General features: G+C 41.8%; 2 protein-coding genes and 1 pseudogene across 7 annotated transcripts in view; 2 read left to right on the forward strand and 1 right to left on the reverse strand.

Annotated features, from left to right (window-relative positions):
* Nucleotides 1-21,966, forward strand: part of TRIL (TLR4 interactor with leucine rich repeats) — a 153,088-nt gene that overhangs the window by 125,396 nt on the left and 5,726 nt on the right. For 2 of the 5 annotated variants that reach the window (XM_060156938.1, XM_060156936.1), the window contains 3 exons: nucleotides 66-161; nucleotides 12,017-12,074; nucleotides 12,709-13,390. The gene's annotated coding sequence lies outside the window, so the exon portion shown is untranslated. Of the gene's footprint in view, nucleotides 1-65; nucleotides 162-12,016; nucleotides 12,075-12,708; nucleotides 13,391-21,966 lie in introns of those variants that run through there. The other 3 variants (XM_060156937.1, XM_060156935.1, XM_060156939.1) reach the window with 2 other exon arrangements.
* CREB5 (cAMP responsive element binding protein 5) overlaps nucleotides 1-21,966 on the reverse strand; it is a 409,537-nt gene that overhangs the window by 15,730 nt on the left and 371,841 nt on the right. The window lies entirely within an intron of this gene.
* LOC132524934 (large ribosomal subunit protein uL16-like) lies at nucleotides 93-20,320 on the forward strand (annotated as a pseudogene).

The raw sequence follows: 21,966 nt of genomic DNA on the forward strand, positions 1-21,966 counted from the left end.
GATCTTCCCATTTGTTACCATGATACTTCTCACAGTCCCTTTAATAATCTAATTTTCTCACATAGTAACGTTCTTCTGACTTTGGGAAGGAAATGAGGAAAGTAGAAGAATATGGACCACTGCACTCCTACAGCTTCTTTGATGACCACGTCACAGGCCAGGTACGTCCAACACGAAAGCATCGTCCATCAATAAGCAAACAGACATGCACACAAATAACTTCTCCCTGAATCTGATCTCTAAGCAGGGCTCAGCAAGCTTTTCTATAAAAAGTCAGATAGTAAATGTTTTCCTCATTGCATGCCTTAAGGTCTCTCACAACTACTCAACTCAGCCCTTTTAGCACAAAAACAGCTGTAAACAGTATGTAAACAAATGACTATGCTGTGTTCCAATACAACTTTACATATATTGGACAGGGACAGGGACAGGATATCTGAATTTCATATAACGTTCACATGACACGAAATGCTATTCTACTTTTGATATTTTTCCATCATTTTAAAATGGAAAAACCATTTTTAGCTCCTGTGCTGTGCAAAATTAGGCAGTGGGCCAGATTTAAAGAGTCTGGGACACGGGTTCGAGCCCTGATCTGGGAAGATCCCGCATGCCACGGAGCAACTAAGCCCGTGCGCCACAACTACTGAGCCTGCACTCTAGAGCCTGCGAGCCACAACTACTGAGCCCGCGTGCTGCAACTACTGAAGCCCACACGCCTAGAGCCTGTGCTGCGCAACGAGAAGCCAACGCAATGAGAAGCCCGCGCACTGCAGCAAAGAGTAGCCGCCACTCACCACAACTAGAGAAAAGTCCACGCACAGCAATGAAGACCCAACACAGCCATAAATAAATAAATAAATAAAAGAGTCTGGGCCAGATTTAAAGAATCAGTTGGCAGGGAGGACCTTCAAGATGGCAGAGGAGTAAGACGTGGAGATCACCTTCCTCCCCACAAATACATCAAAAATACATCTACATGTGGAACAGCTCCTACAGAACACCTACTGAACGCTGGCAGAAGACCTCAGACCTCCCAAAAGAACAGATGCCAGAGGGTGACCTACACGCAGAGGCGGGGCCAAATCCAAAGCTGAACCCCAGGAGCTGTGTGAACAAAGAAGAGAAAGGGAAATCTCTCCCAGCAGCCTCGGGAGCAGCAGATTAAATCTCTACCATCAACTTGATGTACCCTGCATCTCTGGAATATCTGAATAGACAATGAATCATCCCAAAACTGAGGCAGTGGACTTTGGGAGAAACTGTAGACTTGGGGTTTCCTTTCTGCATCTAATTTGTTTCTGGTTTTATGTTTATCTTAGTTTAGTATTTAGAACTTATTATCATTGGTAGATTTGTTTATTGATTTGGTTGCTCTCTTCCTTTATATATATATATATATTTTTTTTTTTTCCCCCTTTTTCTCTTTTTGTGAGTGTGTATGTGTATGCTTCTTTGTGTGATTTTGTCTGTATAGCTTTGCTTTTACCATTTGTCCTAGGGTTCTGTCCGCTTTTTTTTTTTTTTAGGATAGTTTTTAGTGCTTGTTATCATTGGTGGATTTGTTTATTGGTTTGGTTGCTCTCTTCTTTTCTTTTAATTACTTTATTTTTTAATTTTAATAATTTATTTTTTATTTTAATAACTTTATTTTTCTTTCTTTCTTTTTTCCCTTTTCTTCTGAGCCGTGTGGCTGACCGGGTCTTGGTGCTCTGGCCAGATGTCAGGCCTGAGCCTCTGAGGTGGGAGAGCTGAGTACAGGACATTGGTCCACTAGAGACCTCCCAGCCCCTCGTAATATCAATCGACGAGAGCTCTCGTAGAGATCTCTATCGCAACACTAAGACCCAGCTCCACTCAATGACCAACAAGCTCCAGTGCTGGACACCCCATGCCAAACAACTAGCAAGACAGGAACACAACCCCACCCATTAGCAGAGAGGCTGCCTAAAATCATAATAAGTTCACAGACACCCTAAAACACACCACCGGACATGGTCCTGCCCACCAGAAAGACAAGATCCCGCCTCATCCACCAGAACACAGGCACCAGTCCCCACTAACAGGATGCCTACACAACACACTGAAGCAACCTTACTCACTGGGGGCAGACACCAAAAACAACGGGAACTACAAATCTGCAGCCTGTGAAAAGGAGACCCCAAACACAGTAAGTTAAGCAAAATGAGAAGATAGAGAAATACACAGAAGATGAAGGAGTAAGGTAAAAACCCACCAGAACAAACAAGTGAAGAGGAAATAATCAGTCTACCTGAAAAAGAATTCAGAGTAATGAGAGTAAAGATGATCCAAAATCTTGGAAATAGAAAGGAGAAAATACAAGAAATGTTTAACAAGGACCTAGAAGAACTAAAGAGCAAACAATGATGAACAACACAATAAATGAAATTTAAAAACTTCTAGAAGGAATCAATAGCAGAATAACTGAGGCAGAAGAATGGATAGGTGACCTGGAAGATAAAATAGTGGAAATAACTGCCTCAGAAAAGAATAAAGAAAAAAGAATGAAAAGAACTGAGGACAGTCTCAGAGACCTCTGAGACAACATTAAATGCACCAACATTTGAATTATAGGGGTCCCAGAAGAAGAAGAGAAAAAGAAAGGGACTGAGAAAATATTCGAAGAGATTATCGTTGAAAACTTCTCTAATATGGGAAAGGAAATAGTCAAGTCCAGGAAGCACAGAGAGTGCCATACAGGATAAATCCAAGGAGAAACATGCCAAGACACATAGTAATGAAACTGTCAAAAATTAAATACAAAGAAAAAATATTACAAGCAGCAAGGGAAAAGCAACAAATAACATACAAGGGAATCCCCATGAGGTTAACAGCTTATTAACTGTTATTTTTCAGCAGAAACTCTGCAAGCCAGAAGGGAGTGGCAGGACATACTTAAAGGGATGAAAGGGAAAAACCTACAACCATGATTACTCTACCCAGCAAGGGTCTCATTCAGATTCGATGGAGAAATTAAAACCTTTACAAAGAAGCAAAAGCTAAGAGAATTCAGCCCACCAAACCAGCTCTACAACAAATGTTAAAGGAACTTCTCTAGGCAGAAAACAAAAGAGAAGGAAAAGACAATAACAAACCCAAAATAATTAAGAAAATGGTAATAGGAACATACAGATCAGTAATTACCTTAAATGTAAATGGATTAAATGCTCCAACCAAAAGACATAGACTGGCTGAATGGATACAAAAACAAGACCCATATATATGCTGTGTACAAGAGACCCACTTCAGACCTAGGGATACATACAGACTGAAAGTGAGGGGATGGAAGAAGATATTCCATGCAAATGGAAATCAAAAGAAAGCTGGAGTAGCAATTCTCATATCAGACAAAATAGACTTTAAAATAAAGACTATTACAAGAGACAAAGAAGGACACTACATAATGATCAAGGGATCAATCCAAGAAGATATAACAATTGTAAATATTTATGCACCCAACATAGGAGCACCTCAATACAGAAGGCAAATGCTAACAGCCATAAAAAGGGAAATCGACAGTAACACAATAATAGTGGGGGACTTTAACACCCTACTTTCACCAATGGACATACCAACCAAAATGAAAATAAGTAAGGAAACACAAGCTTTAAATGATACATTAAACAAGATGGACTTAATTGATATTTATAGGGCATTCCATACAAAAACAACAGAATACACTTTCTTCTCAAGTGCTCATGGAACATTCTCCAGGATAGATCATATCTTGGGTCACAAATCAAGCCTTGGTAAATTTAAGAAAATTGAAATTGCATCAAGTATCTTTTCCAACCACAATGCTATAAGACTAGATACCAATTACAGGGAAAAAACTGTAAAAAATACAAACACATGGAGGCTAAACAATACACTACTAAATAACCAAGAGATCACTGATGAATCAAAGAGGAAATAAAAAAATACCAGAAACAAATGGTAATGAAAATACGACAACCCAAAACCTATGGGATGCAGCAAAAGCAGTTCTAAGAGGGAAGTTTATACCAATACAATCCTACCTCAAGAAACAAGAAACATCTCAAACAAACAACCTAAACTTATACCGACAGCAATTAGAGAAAGAAGAACAAAAAACCCCCAAAGTTATCAGAAGGAAAGAAATCATAAAGATCAGATCAGAAATAAATGAAAAAGAAATGAGGGAAATGATAGCAAAGATCAATGAAACTAAAAGCTGGTTCTTTGAGAAGATAAAATTTATAAACCATTAGCCAGACTCATCAAGAAAAAAAGGGAGAGGACTCAAATCTACAGAATTAGAAATGAAAAAGGAGAAGTAACAAGTGACCCTACAGAAATACAAAGGATCATGAGAGATTACTACAAGCAACTATATGCCAATAAAATGGACAACATGGAAGAAATGGGCAAATTCTTAGAAAAGCACAACCTTCCGAGACTGAACCAGGAAGAAATAGAAAATATAAACAGACCGATCACAAGCACTGAAATTGAAACTGTGATTAAAAATCTTCCAACAAACAAAAAGCCCAGGACCAGATGGCTTCACAGGTGAATTCTATCAGACGTTTAAAGAAGAGCTAACACCTATCCTTCTCAAACTCTTACAAAATATAGCAGAGGGAGGAACACTCCCAAACTCATTCTACAAGGCCACCATCACCCTGATACCAAAACCAGACAAAGATGTCACAAAGAAAGAAAACTACAGGCCAATATCACTGATGAACATAGATGCAAAAATCCTCAACAAAATACTAGCAAACAGAATCCAGTAGCACATTAAAAGGATCATACACCATGATCAAGTGGGGTTTATCCCAGGAATGCAAGGATTCTTCAATATATGCAAATCAACCAATGTGATATACCATATTAACAAATTGAAGGAGAAAAAAACATATGATCATCTCAATAGATGCAGAAAAAGCTTTTGACAAGATTCAACACCCATTTATGATAGAAACTCTCCAGAAAGTAGGCACAGAGGGAACTTACCTCAACATAATAAAGGCTATATATGACAAACCCACGGCCAACATCATTCTCAATGGTGAAAGACTGAACCCATTTCCACTAAGATCAGGAACAAGACAGGGTTGCCCACTCTCACCACTATTATTAAACACACTTTTGGAAGTTTTAGCCCAGCAATTAGGAAAAAGAAATAAAGGAATCCAAATCGGAAAAGAAGAAGTAAAACTGTCACTGTTTGCAGATGACATGATACTATACCTAGAGAATCCTAAAGATGCCATCAAAAAACTACTAGAGCTAATCAATGAATTTGGTAATGTAGCAGGATACAAAATTAATGCACAGAAATCTCTTGCATTCCTATACACTAATGATGAAAAATCTGAAAGAGAAATTAAGGAAACCTCCCATTTACCACTGCAACAAAAAGAATAAATACCTAGGAATAAGCCTACCTAAGGAGACAAAAGACCTGTATGCAGAAAATTATAAGACACTGATAAAAGAAATTAAAGAGATTAAAAAAAGATGGAGAGATATACCATGTTCTTGGATGGAAGAATCAACACTGTGAAAATGACTGTACTACCCAAAGCAATCTACAGATTCAATGCAATCCCTATCAAATTACCAAAGGCATTTTTCACAGAACTAGAGCAAAAAAGTTCACAATTTGTATGGAAACACAAAAGACCCCAAATAGCCAAAGCAATCTTGAGAAAGAAAAACGGAGTTGGAGGAATCAGGCTCCCTGACTTCAGACTATACTACAGAGCTACAGTAATCAAGACACTATGGTACTGGCACAAAAACAGAAATATAGATCAGTGGAACAGGATAGAAAGCCCAGAGATAAACCCACGCACATATGGTCACCTTATCTTTGATAAAGGAGGCAAGAATATACAATGGAGAAAAGACAGCCTCTTCAATAAGTGGTGCTGGGAAAACTGGACAGCTACATGTAAAATGATGAAAGTAGAACACTCCCTAACACCATACACAAAAATAAACTCAAAATGGATTAAAGACCTAAATATAAGGCCAGACACTATAAAACTCTTAGAGGAAAAGATAGGCAGAACACTCTATGACATAAATCACAGAAAGATCCTTCTTAATCCACCTCCTAGAGAAATGGAACTAAAAGCAAAAATAAACAAATGGGACCTAATGAAACTTAAAAGCTTTTGCACAGCAAAGGAAACCGTAAACCATAAAATGAAAAGACAACACTCAGAATGGGAGAAAATATTTGCAAACGAAGCAACTGACAAAGGATTAATCTCCAAAATATACAAGCAGCTCATGCAGCTCAATATCAAAAAAACAACCCAATCCAAAAATGGGCAGAAGACCTAAATAGACATTTCTCCAAAGAAGATATACAGATTGCCAACAAACACATGAAAGGATGCTCAACATCACTAATCATTAGAGAAATGCAAATCAAAACTACAATGAGGTATCACCTTACACCAGTCAGAATGGCCATCATCAAAAAGTCTACAAACAGGGGCTTCCCTGGTGGCGCAGTGGTTGAGAGTCCACCTGCCAATGCAGGAGACACGGGTTCGTGCCCCGGTCTGGGAAGGTCCCACATGCCACGGAGCGGCTGGGCCCGTGAGCCATGGCTGCTGAGCCTGCGCGTCCGGGGCCTGTGCTCTGCAACGGGAGAGGCCACAGCAGTAAGAGGTCCACGTACGGCCAAAAAAAGTCTACAAACAATAAATGCTGGAGAGGGTGTGGAGAAAAGGGAACACTCTTGCACCGCTGGTGGGAATGTAAATTGATACAGCCACTATGGAGAACAGTATGGAGGTTCCTTAAAAAAAGTAAAAACAGAACTACCATACAACCCAGCAATCCCACTACTGGGCATAAACCCTGAGTAAACCATCATTTAAAAAGAGTCATGTACCACAATGTTCACTGCAGCTCTATTTACAATAGGCAGGACATGGAAGAAACCTAAGTATCCATCGACAGATGAATGGATGAAGAAGATGTGGCACATATATACAATGGAATATTACTGAGCCATAAAAATAAATGAAATTGAGTTATTTGTAGTGAGGTGGATGGACTTAGAGTCTGTCATACAGAGTGAAGTAAGTCAGAAAGAGAAAAACAAATACCATATGCTAACACATATATAGGGAATCTAAAAAAAAAAAAAAGGTTGTGAAGAACCTAAGGGCAAGACAGGAATAAATACGCAGATGTAGAGAATGGACCTGAAGACACAGGGAGGGGGAAGGGTAAGCCGGGACAAAGTAAGAGAGGGGCATGGACTTATATACACTACCAAACGTAAAATAGATAGCTAGTGGGAAGCAGCCGCATAGCACAGGGAGATCAGCTCAGTGCTTTGTGACCATCTAGAGGGGTGGGATAGGGAGGGAACGAGACGCAAGAGGGATGAGATATGGGGATATATGTATATGTACAGCTGATTCACTTTGTTATAAAGCAGAAACTAACACAGCATTGTAAAGCAATTATACTCCAATAAAGATGTTAAAAAAAAAATCAGTTGGCAATCAACTTGGTCGCAGTTTCTTCAAAATTGTTTTTTCTTGTACATGGACAATTATCATCATATCCTGAGGGGCACAATGTACTAAGTACTGTATAATGCAGTTACCCCTTGGAAATGTATCTTCTGCAGAGATGATATTCTAGTTGGCAAGCTTACATTGGCTTCATAAAATATTTACTAGGGGACTCAAAGTTCTCTCCTGATTTGCATTCTTATCTGATTGATGATGGTGGCGTGTAATCACTGCGAAATGGAAGAGTTGTATTTAAATGATGATGGAAGCAACCATGTGCCAGCCCTGTACAATATTAATGATTCTCAGCTGGTCAGACTAAACTATTGATAAGTACCAACTCAGTTCGTCAAAATCTTTAGTCAAATGTAAACAGCCTCCACCTGTTAAAAAAAGGGGGGGCAGTTTGACAGACTATATGTTAATATCCGATAATCACTGAATACATTTCCTGTGCCCTGATGCAGTAACCACTGAGCCCACTTGCCTCCTCTTTCATGAGCAACATGTACCACACAGAAGCTACTGACCTGCACCAGGATCATCCTGAAAAAGTTAAGCTTCCTGAATCCCTGGGAATGATTAGATGCTTCATATTGTGTTTATTACTAAACAGAAAAGTGAACAGATACTCCTCATCTCCAATTTTTAGAAATGATTTCAGTGTTTTGTTTTGTTTTGTTTTGCGGTAAGCGGGCCTCTCACTGTTGTGTCCTCTCCCATTGCGGAGCACAGGCTCTGCACGCGCAGGCTCAGCGGCCATGGCTCACGGGCCCGCGGCATGTGGGATCTTCCTGGACCGGGGCACGAACCCGTGTCCCCTGCATCGGCAGGCAGACTCTCAACCACTGCGCCACCAGGGAAGCCCCGATTTCAGTGTTTTTATAAAAATGCTCATTATAAAAAATTTAAGCAACTCTTAAAAGTACAATGAAGTCAGCAACCAATGAACCAAATGCATTGTTTGTTTGGTGGGTGAACAGTATTCCAGACAGCTCTCTCTGTGCATATGTAGAGACGGAAGAACAAGTAGAATAATTTTATAACAATGGGATAGCACGTGGTTTAAAAAAACTCTTATTTGAATAGAACATAAACAAAAGAAGTGAACATTGGATGAATTGCTGGACTTCAGATACACATTTCTTTACTCCAAGAAAAGTTTCTAAGTGATATCTCCAAACTTAAAAGTGAAGAAAATTATGAAAAAATATATTGAGATCATTATTTTTTAATTGACATAGCAAATACTATTGATGGATTTTCTAGACTATTCTTTATAATTTCATTATTATAAAAATATACAGCTGCATAGTAAAAAAAAAAAAAAAATACTACAAGAATATGTGGTGGGCTTCCCTGGTGGCGCAGTGGTTGAGGGTCCGCCTGCCGATGCAGGGGACGCGGGTTCGTGCCCCGGTCCGGGAAGATCCCACGTGCTGGAGCGGCTGGGCCCGTGAGCTATGGCCGCTGGGCCCGCGCGTCCGGAGCCTGTGCTCCACAACGGGAGAGTCCACAGCGGTGAGAGGGCCGCATACCGCAAAAAAACGAAACAAACAAACAGAAAAGAATATGTGGTGAGAAAGTAAAAACTACCTGCCTACCTTCTTCCTTCTAAGCCCCATTCCTCAGATATAACCACCAAGTATCCGCAGACATATCCTTAACGTTTATCAGAATACGTTTGTGCAAGCCCTTTTTATGATATATCGTTTGGTATCTTGCTTTTTTTCACTTCAACAATACACATCTTTGACACCTTGCCATATCAGTAAAAATAGCTAATAATAACTGCTGGCATCAACTGAGCACTCACGATGTGCCACTCCTCGTTCTGTGTTTTACAAGTATTAACTCACCTAATCCTCAGAACAACCCTGCAAGGCACAAAGAGAGACTAAGCCACGTGCCCAAGCTCTCGCCGCTGGAGAGGGGTGGAGGTGAGTTACCTCCACAGCCTGTTCTCTACGCCAGCAGAGAAGGGGCTGAAAGGCTTGCCATGCACACTTTGCCAAAACAGGAATAAACTGTGTTATACCACCTCCCCATCATTAAAAGGAAAGGCAGAAAGAAGAGCAGGACCCAGAAAAAAATGACAAGATGCCATTGCTGCACAGTCCAGCACACAAGTGGAGACCCCGATACACTCGTTCCAAAACTTGGCAGAGGGAAGGGTGGGTGGTGAGAATTTCCAGGCAGCTCAACTGCAGCAAAGGACCATCCAGAGCTTAGCACGATCACCTCTCGTTACATTTATGAAGAATGGGTCCTTATATTTCCCCCCCAAACACAGATCTGATAAGGTCCAGGTATCTGTTCTCCCTAGCCCTACTTCCTAACCTTCAGATATATTACCGTTCTAGGTCTTTCCAATGTTCAGAGGATGAAGGTCAAGCCCTTAATATAGTATATGCATAGGCACTGAGGAGTGTGGCCCGGCCTTCCCACCAACGCTTTGCATTTGATCATCTTCTTGCCTGGGATGATCTTTCCTTCTCCTCAGACATTCTAGAGCTCTCAGCCGCAGGATCCTCCTTAGTAAACTTCTCCCTGGTCTCCTGGTCTGAATCAATTCCTGTTGTTACATGGACCCAGTAGAACCATATTCCTCTTTTTAAAATTCAGTTTGTAGTTACGATTTTTAGTATGATCATTCAGTTAATACCCACCAACCACCCCAGATTATAAGCTTCATGACAGCAGGAACCATGCTGGATTTTGCTCAGTATTAAATTCAAAGCTTTAGCACGGAGCCTGGCACATATTGGGCACTGAATTCATATTTCTGGAATGAATGAAGAAATGAAAGTTTCTGAGGTTTAGGATGCGAATGTAGCATTTTCATCTTGGATCACTGCAGGTGGCATTCCCATGAAAGGACAATTTTATCAGACAACCAACATTAGCAGAATGACTTCAGAAGTCATACAGGCAGGTAGGTGGATTATAAAATTACTGTCAAAAGAGATCCCCGCTCCACACCCTGCCTGCCCTCTAAAAATGATAACAGAAGGGACTTCTCTGGTGGTCCAGTGGTAAAGAATCTGCCTTACAATGCAGGGGATGCAGGTTCGATCCCTAGCCGGCGAACTAGTATCCCACGTGTGGCGGGGCAACTAAGCCCGCATGCCACAACTACTGAGCTTGCGTGCCTCAACTAGAGCCCGCGAGCTGCAAACTGCAGAGCCCACGTGCTCTGGAGCCTGAGCGCCACAACTAGAGAAGAGAAAACCCGCACGCCACAACTAGAAAGAAGCCCACGCACCGCAACGAGGAGCCCACACGCCGCAACAAAAAGGCATGCCTCAACGAAGATCCCACGTGCTGCAACTAAGACACCACGCAGCCAAAAATAAATAAATTTTAAAAATCTAAAAAAAATGATAACAGCAAAAAAGAAAACACAAATAAACAAAAGGAATGCGCATTAACTTCATCTTGATACATTTTCCCTGAAAGAGTAGCATGGAAAATTGAAAAGCTGTTTAGCAGTGGGTCACTATGTTATCCCTTCAATGCTACAAACAACTTTTCCACCTTCAATTAGGAGCAAATGGAGCCTGACAAATAAATACTATGCACCAGATCTTCATCTCTCAAATAATTAGCTTGCACCGTTAAGGGAAATTACTTGATTGCCTCAAGTCTATTCTTGCAGGTTTCATGCCAAGGCAATAATACTAATAAGCCTTATAACATTCCATTTAACTGTTCGTTCAACAAATATTTATTGGGCACTAATGTTAGGCACATTATTATTTGCCCACTACCCGAAGGAAATGGGAGACACATAAAACCAAAGCCTTTTTGAAGTACTGGAAAGAAAACACACACACCCGAGTGTGGAAATGAAGACTTTTAAGCACCCCTTAGAGAATCTCAGGCCTGTGGGTTGAGTCCACCCCCAAAGCACCAGCCTACCTCATCTTTGAAAGGAAGGCGGTGAAGACAAATGATTATCGAGCTGCTGTGCATATGCCCCATTTAATATTCTCCATGTCATTTCTAAACAGTTTGGGGCACTTCTAAAAGTCCTAAAGAGACCGCTGCTTCCCTGTAACCCAGTGCCAACAAGAGTCATCGCCCTATGAATCATTGAAACATACCAAATAAAGATATTTGTACCCCACTCTCTTAGGGATGATAAATGACCAGCAAATGAGTCCAAGCTGTATTTTGCAGAATGATTTTTCTTTTTGAAGCCGAACTGTGTCTTATTTTAAATAACATTCTACCCAATGCCAAGAAAAGGCAAGGGAGAGAGAGGGAAATTAATGAGCAAATATATTTTTCAGCTACAAAAACCAGGGCTGTTACTGAGGTGCGACTGCAAGAAAGAAAAAATGATTCTGTTTACTTTCTCTCATCCTCTACCACATCCATTTATTTGAGAGAGCAAATCAGGAGAGACGGCGAGAAGCCTGACACAGCTGGTTTCAGTCAATAGGGGTCATTTTCATTCGGTCTGTGTATTTTATCAGCTCCTTGTTCACTGTTCCCAACGGGAGGATGGGCCTGCTGCCCAGGATCTGAGTTCTGGTAAGAAACCAGCTATCTACCTCATCCCATACCATGCACGACCGCTGCCATGGTGGCCCCGTCCCAGCACCTCTTTACTCTCCAGCTTAGCACAGTTTTGCATCACAGCATGTCCTGTGAGGCCCAGGTACACGCAAACGTCATTACCTCCACGTGGGTGCACGCATGTGGCCTGCGTGAGCACACTCGCACGACACAGCCACCCACACCCACCCCAGGCAATTTATCTCCCATTAACAACTCACTCTTGCCCATTAGAAACATTTGTGGAACTGTAAAAACATTTCTTCTCCATTTTCAGCTCGGCCGATTGCTTATGCTTTACAGACTCTGAAAGCCAAACCGAATTAAACAAATATTTGAAATTCAGTTGGATGGGGGGTAGGCATGGTTGAAGCATTCTTTCTAGAAAGGTTTTAATTAAAAACGGCTCTTGGGTTTTGTTCCAGAAAAGAACGTGATAACATCAAAATGTAGTGTTGCTGATTGACCACAAGTGAGAGACTATCTATATGAAAATAAGATAAAATCCATCTTCGTATTTCCTTTTGAACATGAAACAATCACCATCAGTGGCCACCCCAAAGTATTTCTGTAAATGTAATTTCCTCTTTCTTTCTCCTTCCCAACATAGTTGATCAGCGGAGGTGGTAACACAGGCTCCTGAATGGTCCACATGGTCAATGGTGTGACACCTCCAGAAGCCTTCACTGGAGGAGTGCTTGCAATATCGATGATTACTGACTTGCTCTAGGTATCAAGGATTTCTGAAATTAAGTCTCTGAATTCACGAAAAATAACTGATATTTATCCACGGAATTTTATGACACTATGTCGCCAGTTGGATCCCAAAATGCTTCCCAAAGTTGGAAAGAGGTAGGGATGAGAGGGTGCCACGGGATAGTTACACAAACTATGCACTTCACTTAGCCAAGGCAGAAGTAGCTTTAATGCCCAGATTCACATCTTGGCTTCAGGATGTCTGTTGAGAATGATCATATAACTCTGATAGCAGAGTGGATCTTAAAATCCATATTTATTTCAGAATCATTGTTAAGAAAATTAAAATCACACCCGGCTTAATCACTTGGAATAAAGTATGCTCCTTTGAAAACTTGTATAATGTAACTCAGCTCTGATGGTTTCACAGTTTAAGTATTCTTCTGCTTTAGATTTTGGTTTGGTAGTAAAATTTCAAAAAAGGCTACCAGGTTGGCAGAAGAGATTACCAGGGAAAGGGGAGGATCCTATAGGGTCTGGGAGGAAAACTATTCATACTCTTTGTCATGTTGTCATTAAAAAGTATTAACTGTGAAGATATTAGAAATGATGTAATTATTAAAAAACACAAAGGAATTGTATTATACATCAATACTCTAGTCCACTGGAAAATGATGCAAGGAAATCTCACAAATAAGGATGGTACCTCAGAAAAGTGGAACTTCGGCAATTCTAAAGTAAGCAAGGAAAAGAATTCAGTGTTTGATTTCACGCTCTCATTGTCCATTTGCGGGTATAACTTCTAAAGTGAGGTAAAGCAGACCTAAGCGCTAGGTGACATGTTAAACTTCGGTGGTTAAAATGCCAAACAAACCCCAGAGACAAATCTTAAGCAATTTCCCTGCCACCCTTTTTATATTAATGTCTAAATCGTATAGTAATTACTGTTCTGCAAGAGTGAGCCTTCAATTTATTCTTAAGTGAAGAAATTAATGAACACACATTTATAGAATTGTTCTATTTCAGATACTGCTTCCCTGCATCTCTTTGACTCAGGGGCTGTCATTTATAATTCAGCAGGCTGGTGAGCATTTTAAGAGGCTGTGCATTTTTTTTTTTTTTTTTTTTTTTTTCAGTACGCGGGCCTCTCACTGTTGTGGCCTCTCCCATTGCGGAGCACAGGCTCTGGACATGCAGGCTCAGCGGCCACGGCTCACGGGCCCGGCCACCCCGCGGCACGCGGGATCCTCCCGGACTGGGGCACGAACCCGTGTCCCCTGCATCGGCAGGCGGACTCCCAACCACTGCGCCACCAGGGAAGCCCTGCACAACGTTTTGAATGTACTAAATGCCACTGAAAGGTACAATTTATAATGGCTAATTTTATGTTATATGAATTTTGTCAATTAAAAATTATTTTAAAAATAAAGCACTTAAGCAAAATAAGAATCTCTTATCTTTTAATAGGGCTAATAGAAACTCTCGACTTCATCTGAGAATGACTGATATTCACTATGATGTCACCTTAAGTGAAACACTGTATTGTGAACAATAAAAGCCAAAAAGATACTTTGCCCTAGAATGGATACGGTCCAAGCCAGGTTTTCGGTATGTCTCAGGGAATTTGACTCCTCTGCCACACACTGGCACCCTCTTTTTTCTACAATTCTATCATCTCCCAGCTGGCTTAGAACTAAAGAGAAAATGCACAAGCCACATCCATCAACTGTGCATGATACAAAGCTAGTAGAGAGTGTTAAATACACTGGACGATGAGCCAGTATCCAAAAAGATCTTGGCAGACGAGCATCAAGGAATCCAATATGAGAAATTTAACGGGGATCAGTGTAACATCGTATGCTTGGTTAACAAAAACAAACCCCCCAAAACACCAGTACTGTACACTGGAAGCTCAGAGGAGACGCAGCTTGGCGGTTACATATGTAACAGAGGATGCAGGGATTTCGTATGACTTTGTAGAGCACCCCTATGTGACGCACATGTCAAAACAACTAATGTGGGGCTTCCCCGGTGGCGCAGTGGTTGGGAGTCCACCTGCCGATGCAGGGGATGCGGGTCCAAGCCCTGGTCCGGGAGGATCCCACATGCCACGGAGCAACTGAGCCCGTGCGCCACAACTACTGAGCCTGCGCTCTAGAGCCCGTGAGCCACAACTACTGAAGCCTGCACGCCTAGAGCCCATGCTCCGCAACGGGAGAGGCCACTGCAATGAGAAGCCCTCACACCGCAACAAAGAGTAGCCCCCACTTGCCGCAACTAGAGAAATGCAGCAATGAAGACCCAACGCAGCCAAAAATAATAAATAAATAAAATAAATATAATTTAAAAAAAAACCAACTAATGTGACTTTTCAGTTGCATCAACAAAACTAGATTAGAGAACTTAATGCAAGAGGGTGAGAGTCCTGCTCACCTCTGCACAGGCCAGGATGTGTGCCATACAAGCCCGTGTCCCCATATCCCTGCCCCCCACAAAATCTCACGTCATGCCTAATAGACGCTGGATTTTCTCTAGAGGAGTATCCCAATTCTCAGTTGATGTTCCATACATGCTGCTACCATTTTCCCTCTCTAAGGACACTGTGATGAATATCCTTGTATTTGCACAGCTTAGCACATTTGCCTTGTTATTTTTAAAATGTGTTCATTATTTAAAAAAAAACAAACTGATGACTTGATCCATCCAGTTGGGTTCAGTTTCTGGGCAGAGGTGATGATGATGGTGAATGGTAGCAGTAGTGCATGCTTGTGTGTGTGTGTGTGTGTGTGTGTGTGTGTGTGTGTATGTGTGTTGTGTGTAGGGAATGGGAGCTGGGTGTCTGTTAAGGGGGATGTAAAAGGAAAAGATGGGGGTGGTGCAACTGTTAAGTATCGGCTTTAGTTAATGAGCCTTTTCTTGGATTTTATTTTCCTATTCTGTCAATATCCCCATACCCAGGTGAGATACTGCCATCTTACAGTTTTAGGGTTCCCTGCTCCTTTCAGATTACTGAGCTCCTTAAGCACTACGGAATGACCTTGGGTACTAACTTGGCCCTAGCAGGTATTACATGCTCCTGGCTGGTTTCCCTGGCAATTTTAAAGGTGCTGAATACGCAGTGGCCTTAGAATAAATATTTGATGATTGCCTTCCTGCCTGCCTGCTGCCTGCAAGTCTCCAGGAGTGGTGCCTAGCCATGGAATGTCTTTAAAACGTTGGCCTACAATTTTCTCCACAGAAAGAATGCCTTCTGGTGGTGGTTGCAGGGAGAATAATGCCCTTTGTCTTGCTAGTGAACACTACACACACCCCAAAACCCAGCACCTGCAAGCCTGGGTAATTTTAGGTAAGGGCTTATTTCTAGCTTTCATAGAAGAAAGTTCTATTGGAAAAAAAGTCATCCTTTGTTATTTTATTTTGGACGAGCTTTTAATCAGAAACACAGGCAGTAACATATGTTAGAAAAAGACATATGAAACATAGAACTTTGCATTTATAACTCACTATGGAAAATCCATGTTAATGCAACACTAAGTTTGGGGTTTTAATTGCACAGAAGTCATGAAATTCAGATTCAAGTTCCCACAGCAAACTTGATACCATATGTGCATCCCAGGGCCCTTCCTGACTGGGGTGACCTCATTACTGGGCAAAAACGTGATGCAATGAATAGTGATGGATAGGATTTCTCCTCACTGCTACACTTCCCATCATCCCAAGAAAGATGGACAGCGGGCAACATTAACTATACCAATTGCTCCCCTTTTAATGCACAGCAGCCCTTGGGTGTGTGCTTGATGACCATCACGAAGAGCCACTGCACGGCAGTGTCGGAGGCGGGAGGTCCACAACTTGGCAGTGCGCTGCTCGGGTGGAGCAGCCAGGCACCCCATCACCAGTCCTCCATCAGATCCTTACCCACACCCTTCCTAGAGCAGCTGTGTTCAGTGGGCACTGCCCTCCCACCCCCACTCCATCCCCAGAGGACACCTCTCAGTAACTCAGATGCTCAAACTTCTGCATCTGAATGTCTGACTAAAAGGACCTTCCCGGACACACCTCTGCCTGGTGTTGGCAAGGCTTCTCCAAGACGGCTGTTCCATATTGTCATGTTCCATATTGTCATGTTCTAGCTTTATTCCACTTGCTGGGGAATGGCAAGATGTGTGCCATTCCTTGTGGAGACATGTGTTGTCTGGCCAAGGGGGCCTCAAGGTTATTATAGGTAAAAAGTCTCCATGTGTTTCTCTTAAACTATGGGTAGTAGATTGTATGGAAGTATAAGTTGTTCTGCCCCTTGGTATCGATATCCACACCTCACTAACATGTGGCGTATGACCAGTTCTGTTTTTCTTCTTGGTAAAATAGTATGGTACATTCTGTTCTCCACACTCTCCTTTGCCTCTGATCTGATCCCTGCTTGAGTTCCCCCAAGCATGTCAACAAAGATATGGGAGAAGACTGGGGATGGGGATGGGGAAGAGAAAGAGTGTGTAATAAACTCTGATCATTAAGTGCTGCTTAAGTTTTTTGGGGGGTGCTTTGTAAGTGTTCGTGGTCCAAAGCCACTGGACCAATAGCCAAATCAACTTGCTCTGATGGCTCTACGATCCTCCTAAAAAAGAGTTCCCGGTCTGCCTGTCAGTGGTCTGGACTGTATGGTGCTCAGCTCAGCAGCTCTCAGACAACACAGACAGCACATCCACCAATAGCCCCTGGGCTCTGAGCACATGGAGAATCAGTAATGCCATTTGTCAATGGCCTGTTCTCACTGAGCAGGAAGGACCAGGAGAAACCTGGGAGAGACTTGGGATGAAGGAGCACCATCATTAATAAAAGCTTCTATCACAGCACAATCTTTGGGTTTTTAGGCAAAACACAGCAGCAAGAATAAAGCTGTGCATGGGGAAACTAAAACAAAACACAAAAGATGGGGGTTTTTTTGGTTGATGTTTACATTTAAGGCAAAAAAAAATATTTTTTATAATGCATATCTACATTTAAGGCATTTCCAAGAGAAGCCATTTATAATTTATGAAGAGTCTGGTTGTTTGTGTGTTTATAAAAAGTTATGCTTAAGGAGAACTTTTGAATTAGGCCCAAGAAGATGATAGTCCAGAGCATTTCCAGCCAAAAAATGAGGAACAACTTTTTTTTCTGAGCTGATGTGTATCCAAATCATGTTGATTCTCACACGCATTTTAAAAATTCCATTAATATCTAGCTGTTGAAGAATAAGTTTTCTGTACTCTTTTCTAATTGGAGAGCTTTTCTTGTTTCAGGAGGTATGACTAGCAGAATACATTAACTATTTGGCACATTTTTAAGAGTGAAATTACAGTCTCTTGCTAAGCTATCTTTTTACCTCTTCATTTCTATTGTCTCCATGGTGTACAATTCAATAAACCAGAGACCTAACTCTACTGTTTCACTGCCTACAACCTAAGTAATGGGGGTGGTGGAGTGGGGAATGTGGAACCACCTCTTTAAATCATATTGTCACAACTAAGTACCGTTCTAAAAACGCCAAACAGAAAGCTTTCTGTTTGATTTATTCATTGAAAATGGCCTAAGAATTTATCTTCTAACAAGCTTAAGATATCATTTTCATGCACTGTCTTCTCTTCCAGCTTAAGCAATTTCTTTTCTGACTCCAAGTTTCTTCTAAGCAACTACTCACCAGGGACTGACAATAATGTAGTAGCTTATCCTAAATCAGTGCCTTCCTTCTAGAGTGAGCAAAGTTCTTTGCAGATATTAAACCTTCGAAGTAGGTGATGAAGATCATCCCCCATGATCTGAAGATGTAGGAAATTCCTCTGAAGAAATAAATGTTAAGTCACCTGCTCGAGAGCCAGTGTAGACAAGGGATTTGAACCTGACGTTGTTCTTTGTGGTGCAGCCTGACAGTTTGCCTAGCTAGAAGAAGATGGTAGATAATATAAAAAGCATGTGGAAAAGGCAAAAAGGAAGAAAGAGGCAAAAGGCCAGAGGGAAGGGAAAAAGATACAGAGGAGGAAAGGAAGTCAGCTCAACTGGAGGTGGAAAACATGCTCTATCTACCCAAGGGCTCTAATATTTGTATTTATTTGTATACAATGATAAGGCAGAATCATTGTAAAAGAGAAGTGGATACAAGATTGAGTCAAAGGACTCCAAACTCAGACAAGCTCAATTCCCTTTTTTAGAGAATTTTCCACTCCACCCTAGTTTACAGATAAATTAATCACCAAAGGGTGTTTATCAAGTGATTTCTTCCTTTCACCAAATGCCAGTTATAGAGAGTCTGGATTTGGTGTGGCAGCTAAGGAAAGAACTGTATCTTGTGGGGTTGTTTTTTATATGAATAACATTATATATAGACATCTCCCCACTTCTGTAAGGTTTTCAAAGCATGCGTGGTTAACCGGAGGCTAACAAAATGGTTAACCAAACGTGTCACTGCTAAGCCCAGTGGAAATAGTGATGGCAGCTCTAGCAATGGGGAGTTGTTCTTCCGTTTCTGCGACACATTCCACCCAGCATCCAGCCTGACTTTCAGAATGGCATAATGCTTTGAAGAGTATATTGGAGGCTGCAGACTTCACGTGGGGGAAGCCCAGCTGACCAGGGGAAGGGCCATCTGCATTTACAGACTACTGCTTCTGCAAGAGTGGACTTAATTCTGCACACTCTTCATGTGTGCAGAGAGATAAGCCCTCCAAAAGGACTCTCGTCAGTCCACTGCCCTTTGCTTAGTTTTGATCTCAGGTAAAATTCGACCTGAGGGCGTCTACCCGCCCTCGCCCGGACTCCATGGTTCCTACGCGTGAAGACAGACTGCCTATATAAGGCATGAGCAGGCGTGGGAGCGCCTCTTTCCCTTCGGCGCACCACTAAAGATCATGGTGTCACCGTGGGACGCCGCCCCGCTCGCTGTTACCGGTATTGTAAGAACAAGCCGTACCCAAAATCTCGCTTCTGCCGAGGTGTCCCTGATGCTAAGATCCGCATCTTTGACCTGGGGCGGAAGAGGTCAAAGGTGGATGAGTTCCCACTCTGTGGCCACATGGTGTGTCGGATGGGTATGAGCAGCGCTCCTCTGAAGCCCTGGAGGCTCCCTGTATTTGTGCCAACAAATACGTGGTGAAAAGCTGTGGCAAGGATGGTTTTCACATCCGAGTGCAGCTCCACCTCTTCCACTGTCATCCGCATCGACAAGATGCTGTCCTGTGCTGGAGCTGATAGGCCGTGGTGCCTTTGGAAAGCCCCAGAGCACAGTGGCTAGGGTCCACATTGGCCAAGTCATAATGTCCATCCGCACCAAGCTACAGAACAAGGAGCATGTGACTGAGGCCCTCCACAGGGCCAAGTTCAAGTTCTCTGGCCGCCAGAAGATCCACATATCCAAGAAGTGGGGATTTACTAAGTTTAACTCCGACGAATTTGAAAACATGGTGGCAGAAAAGCGGCTTATCCCGGATGGCTGTGGGGCCAAATACATCCCTAATCGTGGCCCTCTGGACAAACCGTGGGCCCTGCACTAATGAAAGCCTTGTTGCTGTCCCCTCCTTACTCATGCCCACCAATAAATCCTACTTTCTTTACAAAAACAAAAAAAGAATCCTTGCTGGAAGTAGGAGGGATATGTACTAAAAACTCAATTTTTAAACAAACAAAGAAGTAAATATGATACTCTTTTGCAACCAACCCCAACTATTTTCCCAGGGGAGAGGGTGGGGAATCTTTAAATCAGATTCCAACAAGAAAAAATACATCTAAGTTACTCAATCTGGCTACACAGTATTGCCTCCCTTGGTGTTCTTGGAAGACGGGAAATATAGACAGGGAAAATGAATGTAAAGAAGCATGTACTCATTCTTCTAAGTCTTTCTTTTATCATCCCAGGTTTAAAATTTTTAAACTAGTCTCCATTTTTCACTTAAAGATAGAGTGTGTATCACAGGATAAAAATCAGGGACTCTAGGAGTGTGTATTCAAGATTCATGCTGAGCACACTGGTACTTAGTACTATATTAATCTACCTTCTGAAATAACAGTTACACTTCTTTCTGAATCCTAATTTTGCACACTTTTCATGTGCAGAGATGGTAAGCCCTCCGAAAGCACTCTCTCCTGCTCTTTGCTTAGTTTTGATCTCAGATAAAATTCAGATCTCGGTAACCTCAGTTGTCAATTAAGTATATTATCAAAAGGACACCACAGAAGAGAATTTCTCACCTAGGGCTAATTAGGTAATGGTTCCCCAAAGCACTTGCCATTCAAATTTTAAAACAGACACCCACAGTGAAGTGTGGAGATGGGGCTGGAAGATCACCAGCCTGGTTGATTTCCTTCTAAATGACAATAATTACCCAGGTAAGAGGCAAAGCTTCTCCTATTAAGTCAATTTTGCTCATTTCAGAACTTAATGGTTACAAAATAATATCAGCCAAAATCTACACATCTCATGAACCTGATGATTCGTGAATTTAGATTTAATATTGTCCTGAATTTGAAGGTTGGTTCAAAGAATACCTATAAAACACCAACCATGAAAACCAACTCAATACAGTACTCATGTCTCTGGTGAGAGATACAGGTGGATTCTGTGAGAAAAGAAAGTTGTCAGGACAACTGAGTGAGACATTTCAAATGCAATTTAAGGTCATACTCTTGAAGTGCATTAGGAAAAACAGTGAGGCCACCATTTTAGGGAGATTAACATGTCAGATGCACATATGAGACCTCCACATCCCACGCCACTAAAATATATGCCAATTTAGGAATACAGAAGACTTAAAGTAACTGAATCTTTCACTCTTACATGCTCTTGGGGGGCATGGGTGACGTACATATAGCTTGGGCTCTGATGCACTGTGGTTGGTCATTAAATGTTCCATGACTTTTTTTTTTTTTTTAAATCAGAAGAGAGTTTTAACCTGGCTCCATTTCAGCTAGGGTAATGACAGCCTCCCTCCCAAAGATTCTTCCCTTCCAACTGGCCAACACTTGCTTCATTTTCTCCTGTAGAATAAAGATCACCCAGAATGACTGGCTGTGCATGGCAGCTCCTCCTTCTGTGCTCCCCTGGTGTTTTGGGGGAAGTTGTTCATTCTTTCAACATACATTTAATGAGCATTTATTCTGTGCACAGTAAGATATATTCTACAAAGACAATTCTGCCCATTTC

This window comes from Lagenorhynchus albirostris, chromosome 8 (genome assembly GCF_949774975.1).
Source record: "Lagenorhynchus albirostris chromosome 8, mLagAlb1.1, whole genome shotgun sequence".
In the NCBI taxonomy this organism is placed as follows: domain Eukaryota; kingdom Metazoa; phylum Chordata; class Mammalia; order Artiodactyla; family Delphinidae; genus Lagenorhynchus; species Lagenorhynchus albirostris.